The sequence below is a fragment of the Rattus norvegicus genome, chromosome 14, assembly GCF_036323735.1.
Source record: "Rattus norvegicus strain BN/NHsdMcwi chromosome 14, GRCr8, whole genome shotgun sequence".
NCBI lineage: Eukaryota > Metazoa > Chordata > Mammalia > Rodentia > Muridae > Rattus > Rattus norvegicus.
Genome location: NC_086032.1, coordinates 32038608 through 32050638, shown reverse-complemented (window position 1 = coordinate 32050638; position 12031 = coordinate 32038608). Strand labels below are relative to the sequence as shown.

Below are 12031 nucleotides of genomic sequence, written 5' to 3'. Positions count from 1 at the left end.
TTCTAAGTTTAGAATACATGTACATATATGCATATTATATACATACATGTGTGCATTGTGTGTATACATATATACATATAAACATATGTATATATACACATATATGTATATATATACGTGCCATACATATATACATATATACTTACATGTGTGTATATATATATATATATATATATATATATATATATGTATCTTACATTTAAACATTTGGAAGGTATTCAGTGGTTCTGATTGTACCAAGAAAATCAAGCTCTTCTCTGAGATGAGGAAGAAATGGTTTCGTGAGTTTTGCTGTAAAGGTAACACACTATTATCCCCTTGATTTCCCACGCATCGGTCAGGGAGCACTTTCCAAAAGTGTAACTCTTTTTAAAAATGACTGTTACAAAAACTGTCAACAAAACAGCAGTTTCAACGATGCTTGACACTCCCACGCTTTACCTGCAAAACATCTGACATAAATCAAGCAAGTCATTGGCTATGACTCCATACTTGGAGCTCTGTCTGTCTACCGGGAGGAGAGTCACGTGACTGCCTCGTCATGCTCTTTAATCCAGGGGTTCTTCTTGTGAGACCTATTGGTCCAAAGTAGTTACATCCATCATGCATTTTTCTGATGAAAGAGAATGTAATTTATTTAAACATGGTTGAACTGCCTTCTTATCTGAGTAGTGGCCAAAACAAGGGTTGTCTTCTATTAAATCTTAGTAATTCTGTGACTGGTCTCAAAATAGGCCATTATAAACTCAACGTCCCTCTCAGGAGTTGGCTACAGAGTACCTGAGGAATTCATTCTCGGAGACCTACTACAACCCTTTGCGTCTCAGGCTTTCCGTGGTAATTTCTCCCTGGGACAAGTCTATCCCCACTTAAAACACCGCTCTTTCCTGGCAAATAAAGGCAGTATCTTGTGGTGAAGGAGGTCTGTCGCCTGCAGGTGGGGGGAAGAATTAGTCACATGTGTGAGGAGAAGAATGGAAGCCCGTGTCATAGCTTTAGCTACACCTAGGTGGGAAGGAAAGCGGCACGGTGGGACTCTGGACTCTGGAAACTCTGACATCAGAGCTCACTGTGAAACGTGGCCCTGGTTTGTTGCCTATCGGCTGTGAAACGGAGGATAAGATAATGATCTTTTATGGGCTCGTTGCTGACAGTTGCACACATGAACTCAGTGTGGTTATGATGGCATGTATAAGACCTGCACAAGCTCATGCTAGATAAAATCCCACCATAGAAAGGGGAGGTGGCCATGAATCCCTTCCCTAGCTGAGGAACTATTGCCAACTGATGGGAGGAGAGTCAGTTCTCTTTAAGGTAGCCCTTGGTCCCAGAATGCTCTCTGGTTGGTGCTTCACCCTCTGGGAGGCCTTAGGGGCCCAGGTTAGTTGATTCTGTAGGTTTTCTGGTGGTGTCCTTGACCTCTCTGACTCCTTTGAGCCTTCCTCCCCCTCTTCCATAGGAATCACCAAGCTCTCTGCCTAATGTTTGGCTGTGGTCTCTGCATCTGTTTCCATCAGCTGCTGGGTGAAGCCTCTCTGATGACGGTTAGTCTAGGCTCAGCACGTTTAGCAGGATAGTGTTATATGCAAGTATACCATTAATACTGTCAGGGCTAGACTCTCTCTCACGGCATGGGTCAAGGCCAGTCATTGGCTGGCCCTTTCCTCAATTTCTACTCCATCTTTTTATGCCTGCACATCTTGTGGGCAGGACAAATTGTAGGCGGAAGATTTTGCGGCTGGATAATTTTTTTTACATTTCTTTTTTAATTAAAAATTGTTTTTCCCTACTCCAACTCCTCCCGGATCCTCTCCACCTCCCTACCCTCTCGGCTTCATGTCCTTTCTCCTCCACCCCTCTCCTTCCCCCCTCTCTCCCTTCCCTCTCTCATGCTTTAAAAAAAAAACAAAAAGAGATGACAAAAAATAATTAAATCAAAACAAATAAGCAAAACCAAAAACAAACAAAAAAAAACCAGTAAGACCAAAAATGCTGAAACAGAGTGGGGAGGGGAGATTCCACAAAAATACCAGAGTTCATTTCAGCTTGGCTATCCATTCCTGGGCTAGCTCTGGAGCATGGCTGATATTATACCAGTGTGACTCCATTGGAGAGAACGGATTTCTCCTTTGACAGCAGGTATCAGTTGCAAATAGGGGAAGTAACCCATGTCTGTTTCCGCCTGAGTGCTGAGACCCCATCTGTCTTGAACCTGTGCAGGTCCAGTGCCTGCTTCCACAGTCTCTGTGAAACCCTCTGCATCTTGGTGAGCTTCTGTATAGTCAGAGTGGCCATTCTGAAGCCATGGGGCTTCCCCTAGGGTTTTACGTTGTCACTGTCAACTACATTTTTATGCACTTATCCACCACAAGAAAAGAAGAAAACCATGACAGAGTAGAAACAAGAAAAGCATTTTGCTTCATAGCCTCTTTTGTGCCTCGGGTATCTTTTTGCCTGCATTATGTCCTTCCTCGTGACCTGATGTTACCCTCTCTTAGTCTCTCTGCTAAATGTTGTGCTGTACCCACATTTACGGCTGTTTACTTAGATGGACTTAGAATGTTTAATATTAAGTGAGGTAACCGAGCCTCAAAGAGATGAACAGCATGCTCTCCCTCTTGATGATCCCAGACTCTAGGGTCGGCACGCATAAGCACTTCGTGAGTCTTAATTTGAAAATAAGTGACACTGGGCAGAGTTAAGAAGACAGCAAACATAACTTTTTCTTTTTTCTTTCATTTTTCTTTAGAAGGGTTTCTGTGTGTAGTGTCCTGGAACTGGCCCTATAGACCAGGCTGGCCTTAAACTCACAGATGTACCTGCTTCTGCCTCCCAAGTACTGGGATTAAAGGTGTGAGCTTTAAATCTTTAAATCTAAGCATAGTTTTTCTACTCATTAGATTTTTATGTCACCCATAACATTTTTCTCTATGTCCCAAAGAAAAGAACAACTGAGTCACATCCCTTTTAAAAGAATGTTAAGGGGCTGGGGATTTAGCTCAGTGGTAGAGCGCTTGCCTAGCAAGCGCAAGGCCCTGAGTTCGGTCCCCAGCTCTGGAAAAAACAAAAACAAAAACAAAAACAAAAACAAAACAACAAAGAATGTTAAATAAAATAATACACAGAGGAAGCTGCTTTAAAGCACTTTCCAGGGCTTCCTTCAGAACCTCTGTGGGTAAATTTGTGAGTTCCTATGATCTTATTCACAGAGAATGCAAATCTAAACAGTGCTAAAAACCTTCAATCTCACCAAATAGCTTAAACTGTCCAACACTAACTTGAGAGCCGCCCTGCTGGTGGATAATTAGTGTAAGAATAGAGCATGGATACTATTTTGAAAAGTTTTCATATATGTAAAAGTGTTATCGTCACGGCGTGTAACAATTCGTGGGCCACGATATATCCAAACTGCCATGGATACCTTCTCAGCACAGCACAGAGCGCAGCCGGTCTGTGCACTGTTTTCATTCCAGAGTGAAGCTAAGAGCGCACTTGATTCTGCAAACACTATAGAAATCCGCATCCCCAACGAGAACACACTTGGAGACATCATTCTTGGACTGCACTTCCATTGTCTGCTGTGAAAAGAGGGGATTAATACAGAGTGGGTTTATGAAACAAATGTACATCTTACTAAAATTACATAAAACAAGTTATCACATAACTTGGTTACAATCAAAATTATAATATATGAAATCTTGATTATCAAAGTAAATTCTCTCTATCTATCACACACACACACACACACACACACACACACACACACATGGGTGTGCCTAGGCACAATCAAATTGCATATGGATAAATTTAAAGATATTCTCCTGACTTTCCAAATCAGAGTACACAGTGCAGAAAGTGATGCTCTTCTGTGTCCTCTTGTTTCCTTACAGTTACACAGTTATACAGTTACACAGTTATACAGTTATACAGTTACACAGTTATACAGTTATACAGTTATACAGTTACACAGTTACACAGTTATACAGTTATACAGTTATAGTTATACAGTTACACAGTTACACAGTTATACAGTTATACAGTTATACAGTTATACTGTTATACAGTTGCAAAGTTATACAGTTATAGTTATACGGTTATACAGTTAGCTATACAGTTATACAGATATACAGTTATACATTTAGTTATACAGTTATACAGATATACAGTTGTACAATTACACAGTTGTTAGACAGTTGTACCATTGTACTGTTATACAGTTATATAGTTATACAATTGTTATACAGTTATACAGCTATAGTTAAACAGATATCATCTCTGTTGGTGAAATGCTTGCCCAGCCAAGCTGATGTGTTATCTTTATCATTAAGCTCAACAATTGGGCTCAGGAGCTAGCTCAGTGGGTAACCTGCTTGCCATGTGAACATCAGAACCTGAGTTCCATTCCCAGAACCTCCGTTACAGACCTGGCATGGCTGTGTGCTCTTGTAATTCCCATGCTTGGGAGGCAGAGGAAGGGCTATCCTCGAATCAGAGAGTTTTAGGCCAGTAAGAGACCCTATCTCAAAAATAGGATGGATGGGGTCCTGGAGAATGATGTGATATGAATCACATACGTGTGTGTGTGCGCGCGCACACACACATACACACACACGCAGAGAGAGAGGTTTATAATGGTGTAAACACAGTACACACACACACACACACACACACACACACACACACACACACACACACACTAACCAAATAAATAAAATCAACAGCACAGAATATACCCTCATCCATCAGTTACCTGAGACAGATTTTTACATCATTAGTCGAGCACTTTGGAGATGTCAGAATCAAAATGATCTACCAGTCCAAGCTACATCATTTGCAGCATGCATAGAAACCTTAAAGTTTTGAAGAAGGAAAAAATACTTCATCTTTTTTTATGATTAAGATGAAGCAGTATGGACGAGACCAAAGGGAGAGAGGTGTGGGGCGTGCCCACGCAGGGTCAAGATTCACGTAAGGCCATTTCTATGACGTATTCCTTTTCAGCTCCATGTTGCCGATGAGGAGACCCTGGTCACAAGAACTTAGCAATTAGCCTAAGGTTCCAGGCTAACTTTACGATCAGATTCCTTAAGATTAGAATCATTCTAATTCTGAACTTAAGGTTCTTCCTGCTGTCCCACCACTTCTAACTGGGAAGACTACCTGAACCTCTTAGAGCATGCGCAGACACTCCAAGAACGTCAAGCATGTTAGCACATTGGTCACTTCTTATCGAAGTCAAATTATGGTTCCCCAAGATCACAAACCGGTAGACAACAAATGGAGACTTCAGAGCCAGTCCATCCATCCCCAACAGTTCTGCTATGTCGCTTTCAGTGGACACAGCGAGAATATTCTAGAATGGAGCCAATAAAACGGATCTGGTATAAACCCCGCTGGCACTTTTGTTCCTACAAAATCAGTTTCTTTCTCCTCCACATGTGTTGTTTTTCCTGTACATTCACCAATAACACAGGCCCTAAGTTGCTTAAAGCCAATCATTTTAATATTTTGAAGACTCACGGTGTAGTCTGAAATGGATTTTATAGCTATTTCTAGAAAATTGTATTTGAAAATAGGATTTTGGCGAAATCAACCATAGCTTTCTCAACAACCGCGAGACATTGGCAATGCAGTGTGGCGTTTCACCGAGGCTTCTAAGGAGTATTTCACGATAACTTCTCCTATTAATTTAAATGGTGAAAACCATTATATAACACTGGATTATGAAACAAAAGAGGCATCAATTTATTTAGTGCATTTCTGTGCGACTTAATTGTGAGTTCCACATTTCCTCGATCCTGACTAATTATTTTAAATCAATTGGCCAGCTCTTCTCCCGTTAGCCTCCCAAATACTGGTAGCTCTTTTAAAGGTGATGGAAGAATTTATTAATGACAAAGACTGCATTAAAATTAAAATAATGATGGCTACAAAGATCGGCATTCTGAAAATATCTACTAAAATATAAAACCGGGGCGGGGGGGGGGGATAATATCTTAAGCCCAGAGCAGGTTGCTTCTGAAGTTTCCCAGGGTTGTAGATATCACTCTCTAAACCGTATTTACAAAACGGATCCTCTGAGGAAGAGGAAACAGCTCTAACGCTTACACTTTATAAACACATTTGGGTTTTTAAGACGCTGTGGTGCGGTTCCACTCTGCAACTGCGTTAATGTGGAGATGGCCACTTAATTCCAGTTGGCAGCAAAGTTCAAGTACGGAGATTAGGGATTGGGTCAACTCCAGCCTCAGCAGACTCCTTTGGCTTACGGCTGGAGAACTCTCGGAACAGCCTTAGCGCTAAGGCAGGTTATTTTGTCGAATTAAGGAGGCTGTTCCCTCTTGGCCCTACGTCATCTTACCTTTAGACCTAACCTTTACACAGGCCCTGTGTTTTCTGAATCTAGGTTAAGGGGAAAAGGGCTGTTATAGATGACTGGTAGGGCTTTCTTTCTTGACATCTCTTTTCCGTCCCCTTCCTCCAACCCATCCTTTCTGTAACCTCCCAAGAGGATGTTTTAATGTTTTCATAACTGTTTAAGGTGCTGAGAAGACATGACTACTGAATGTGCGTCCCTAAATGGGCCACAAGCCCTGTGAAAGCTGAGAAACTGCAGGGAGATCAGGAAGAAAGGTCCCGAGAGCCAGAGGCTGGGCGGGCTGCTGTGGGATATGATCTTGTGAATGTTACAGGGCTGCGACATTCACCATTCACCAGCATACCACAGCTGTGGCTACCTACACCACACACACACACACACACACACACACACACACAGAGGCACACACAGGCACATGCATGCACACACACAGGCACACAGGCAAACAGGCACACACACTCACAGGCATGCACACACACAGGCACACATGCATACACATATACACACACAGGCACACACATATACACACACAGGCACACACAGCATTAAAGGAGGAGGTGGTGCTTGTCAGGGAGAGTAAGGAAATTAGCAGGAGTGGAAAGGGGAGAAGTCAGGGTCGTGGTAATAAACATGACAAATACATTTGTACATGTGTGTGAAACTGACAAAAGTTAAATAAAAACACAGACTATAAGATATCATGTTAAACATATTTAATTTTAATCAACAAATTTACTTGCATATATATATCTTCCAAATAAATCTAAAGAATAAATATCTTTCTTCATTCAAAAAAACAATAGAATGTTCTAAAATTTAAACCACAGCCTCTCCACTTTTTAAAAAACTTTCAGTGACACCCTCCATATGTACACAGTTTTCAGAATAACTAACATCTGTATCTATTCTAGTCCTTTCAGGAACTAACTCCTCCCTAACCTTCTTCCTACCAACCCGTCTACATTCTTGCTCCATGCCAACAATACCAAATGCTTGCCATGGCTCGAAAGTGCTGTGTGTTTCATGCCTGGGAACCCACACACTCCAAAAATGCCTTTATCCCTTCTTCATACTAGTAAGTTCTATTGTCTTTGTCAACTGGGATTATTACTCCCTCTGAGCCTTTCCTCCTGTGGAGAGATAGCCACGCCCCTCCTCTGTTGTCCTGGCCACGCCCCTCCTCTATTATCCTGGCCACGCCCCTCTTCAGCCTTGTCCAGGTCTCATTCTTAACACTGTTGACAGCACCCTTCACATATTTTCCTTTGAAGCCTCCGTTCTCTGCAATCAATGAGAGCTGGGATGATGCCTTATGGGAATTCATGTCTTTTCCCCCCCAATTCCTAGCACAGTGCTTGGTTCACAAGGGACCTTTAAATATTTATCAGCTTAATGAAGTGAACGAGTGGCTGAGTGGCTACACAGCCAATCGGCTGGCTTTCCTAACTTGTAGGCTATGCCGTGGGATTTGCTCCTTCGAATCATGCTTTCATACGATGCCTAATTAGTTCTCCAAATCTCTTTACCCTCATTGTCTCTCAGTTCATTTCTTGCTAGTGAGACAGCAAGCTGAGGCAACAACAGAGTCCTGAGGTGGATCATCTGACTGAGTGGTTCCCAACTGCTCTAATGCTGTGATCCTCCAGTACAGTTCCTCACCCTCAGCTCTACTGACTGGTTTTGTGTGTCATCCTGACATCATTGAGGATGGAACCTTGGTTGAGGAAGTGTCTCCATGAGATCCAGATGTAAGGCATTTTCTTAATTAGTGATCAAGGGTGGAGAATCCAGCCCTTTGGGGTGGTGCCATCCCTAGGTTCTATAAGAAAGCAGGCTGAGCAAGCCAGGGGAAGCAATCCAGTAAGCAGCACCCCTCCATGGCCTCTGCATCAGCTTCTGCCTCCAGGATCCTGCTCTATTTGAGTTTCTGTCCTGTGATGATTTGTATATGCTCAGCCCAGGAAGTGACACTATTAGGATGGGTGGCCCTGTTGGAGTAGACATTTCACTATGGACATGGGCATAAGACCCTCACCCTAGCTGCCTGGAAGTCAGTCTTCCACTAGTGACTCTCAGCTCTGCCTGCACCGTGCCTGCCTGGACACTACCATTCTCCCTCCTTGATGATAATGGACTGAACCTCTAATCCTACTCCAATTAAATGTTGTCTACGAGTTGCTTTGGTCATGGTGTCTGTTCACAGCAGTAAAACCCTAACTAAGACAAGTCCTGACTTCCTTTGGTGATGAACCACAATGTGGGAGTGTAAGCCAATCATCCCTTTCCTCCCCAACTTGCTTTTTGGTTGTGCTGTATTGTCGCAACCATAGAAACCCTAAGACACCAACCATGAAAGTATTTTCATTTCTCCTTCATAACCATAAGTTTGCTACTGTTATGAATTGTAATATAAATATTTTTAGAGGTGGGTGTGTACCAAAGGGGTTGGGACCCGCAGGTTGAGAACCACTAACTTGACAGACACAGCTGCCTCTGACTGGAAGGTATGACATTTCACTGCCTTCACTTCAGCCCACCAGCCCACTGTCTGCCCTCTTGTCTTCGCTTTTCTCCAAAGCCAACATCTAGGTCCATGTGCACGGATCGTCTCTGGGACTAGAGAAATATACAAGTGCAGAAACCCACCCACTTCTGTATGATGTTGGGAAGATTCTAGAGTCTCAGCCTCCATTGGCCCAAGTTAAGACTTATAATTGATGTCTTTTCCAGACATGACCCTCAATTACTTCCTTGAACCCCAAATTTGTCATCCCTGTTCTTCTCTTCTAAATCCCTATGTAGTTTACATCATACCCTTTGAATTCCGTTCTATTAGCCACTAAAATCTTACCTGGCCCAGGGCTTAGCACTCGGTGTACATGAAATTAGTGCATGGAGCCCTCTGCAAGCCACTTTCTCCAGTCACTGTAGAGGAACAATCAGTCTTCAGGACAGGAGCCAGTGATCTTCCCCAGGTCAGATTCCTCAGGTTAGATTCAGACACATGCCTCTCTGTCTTACCTCCACAGATCCCCATGGTTGTTTTGCAAACTTTGAGCTATCTCCTTTTCCAGTTTCCACGGCATCACGCCATTGGGCCTGCCTCTCCCTTGCTCTAGCCTCTCAGCTGCCGTCTCTTTTCTGCACTGTCTCACTCTTTCCTTTGAAAACGTCCCCACTAATCTATCCTTGAAAGCCATTCCACACACACAAACCTCAGACCATTCCAAAACTATGAAACTTCCATCTCAGCCCCTTCTGAGGAACCTTGTAGATGCTTCGGTGTACATCAAAGCTCCTTATCCCACGAGTGGGCCCGTCTCCCCCACACCCTTTCCATTTGGAGTCAGTATTGTGGTCCGGTTTCCTTTCTGTAGCATCCTAACCCGTGTCACCAAAGGCTCACCTGAAACTTTACCTCCGTTTGTTGATTTCTGTTTACCAACCACACACCATTTACCCTGAGGCTACCAACATCCTCTGGCAAATGAAAGAAAACTGTCCAGCCATGAATTTCTGCTGGGCACGTTCCTGAGTCACGTGTGTGCTTTAATTTTTCCTTATGAGTCAGATTTACTCTCATGTTTTCTTCATAACACCGGTGAGTGATATTTCTTCTTTAGAGATTAATGAGCTCACGTAAACCACACTGCACTATGCCAGGATTTGGCTCTAGAACATCGAACACCAAAGCTCACAGAGTATGAGCTCTCCCAAGGCTCTTCACCTCCTTTTCCCTCTCTAATGAGATCTACACACTGTGTTACCAGAAAACTTCTTTCAGAGGGCACCATTTTATTGATCCCTGGATCACAAAGGGAGGCCAACTGTTGACTAGGGGTCACCATGTGTGATTGCCCAGAGGTCTGACACAACGCCCCAGTGTTGCACATGTCACTTACCTCAGTCTCTCTTCTCTAGGAGACGGAACCCATTTCTCATCAACTCTGTGTTCAGCTGGTCTCCTTTGGATTCCCAGTTTTAGACTCTCCAGCTGACGGATCTTAAACATCACAACTCCAGGGTGATTTTTCTGCCTCCTTTGAAGATCAAAGTCTTTCAAAACATTTTAACAACTTTCCAAACCTAGTTAATCTTATTGTCTACCATATCTTAATAGCAGCCAACCTATATAGTTCAGCTTCTCTCTTTTATCTGGTAAAATGTAGCCTCCACTGTTTCCTCATGCTGACCTTCCCCTGGGGGAGCCTACATGGTGATCCCCCATTTCCAGATCAGACGGTCTGCTCCTGCCACGCATCTATGCCTGTAACTATGTTGTAATTACTTTATATCTTCATAGCTAGAAGCTCATACATCTTAGTGTGTTTTGTGCTACCACAACAAACTACTTGTGCTTTAGTGATTTATAAAGAGCAGAGGTGGGTTTCTTAGAGCTCTGGGAGGATGAAGATTCCAAGACTGAGGAGCTCGCCTCTGGTGAGAGCCTTCTTGTTGCATGGTCTGTAGGGGAAAGCAGCCATGAAACGATGTGAGAGTGAGAACGGGAGAGGAAGCAAAGGCATTGGAGCAAGCACCCTTTCATTAGGAGCACGCTCCCACAGAAGCGACCACTGATCCTTTCACGAGCCTCTGATCTTGTGACCCAATCGTAAAGGCCTCGCCTCTTAACATTGTTTCAGTGCAGATGAAATTTCCAGCACAAGAACATGGAGGATCTGTTCAGATCACAGCAGCATGCCAAAGGGAACCTTCCAGAATCAGAAGGAATCTTTCCTCAAAACAAATTCCAGTCTCACTCAAAGACACCATCAGTTTACAGCTCTCTGGGTAACACTAACCTCCTGAAAAGGAAACTTTAAGCATCTTGCCCCCTCTCCACCTCGCTATAATAATCCAGTAGATATGACCTAGGGACAGTCTTGTCTTCTCACTAAAATCCTGAGCATCTTCAGGGCAGAAGCCAGGTTTCTTACGTGTCTCTCTGTAGCATTTATAATCTACTCAGCAAATGCAAATAGAAAGGACTCAGTAGATACTCAGTAGTTACTAGCGCAATAATTTTTTAAAGGTATGTTTACTTTGGGGCAGGAGAGATGGCTCAGTGGTTAAGAGCACCAACTGCTCTACCAGAGGTCCTGAGTTCAAATCCCAGCAACCACATGGTGGCTCACAACCATCTGTAAATGAGATCTGATGCCCTCTTCTGGTGTGTTGGAAGACAGCTATAATAAATAAATCTTTAAAAAAGATATATTTACTTTATTTATATGAGTACACTGTACCTATCTTCAGACACACCAGAAGAGGGCATTGGATCCCATTACAGATGGTTGTGAGCCACCATGCGGTTGCTGGGAATTGAACTAAGGACCTCTGGAAGAGCAGCTGGTACTCTTTTTTTTTTTTTTCTTTTTTTCGGAGCTGGAGACTGAACCCAGGGCCTTGCGCTTGCTAGGCAAGCATTCTACCACTGAGCTAAATCCCCAAGCCCTAGCTGGTGCTCTTAACCACTGAGCCACCTCTCCAGCTCTCATTGATAATTTTAATAGAAGAACTCAATATTCCAATGGGACCAGAGACAAATGATTTTAGGAGCAGGCAATTATTATTCTCATTTTGTTCACATTAAGCAGGGAAAGACTCCTTCCAGGCCTTTCGAAGTAGAGTGTGAGAATGGCCTATGCTGGG

General features: G+C 43.2%; 1 protein-coding gene across 2 annotated transcripts in view; it reads left to right on the top strand.

Annotated features, from left to right (window-relative positions):
• The window catches only part of Exoc1l (exocyst complex component 1 like), a 34712-nt gene that overhangs the window by 11775 nt on the left and 10906 nt on the right, over positions 1-12031 (top strand). The window lies entirely within an intron of this gene.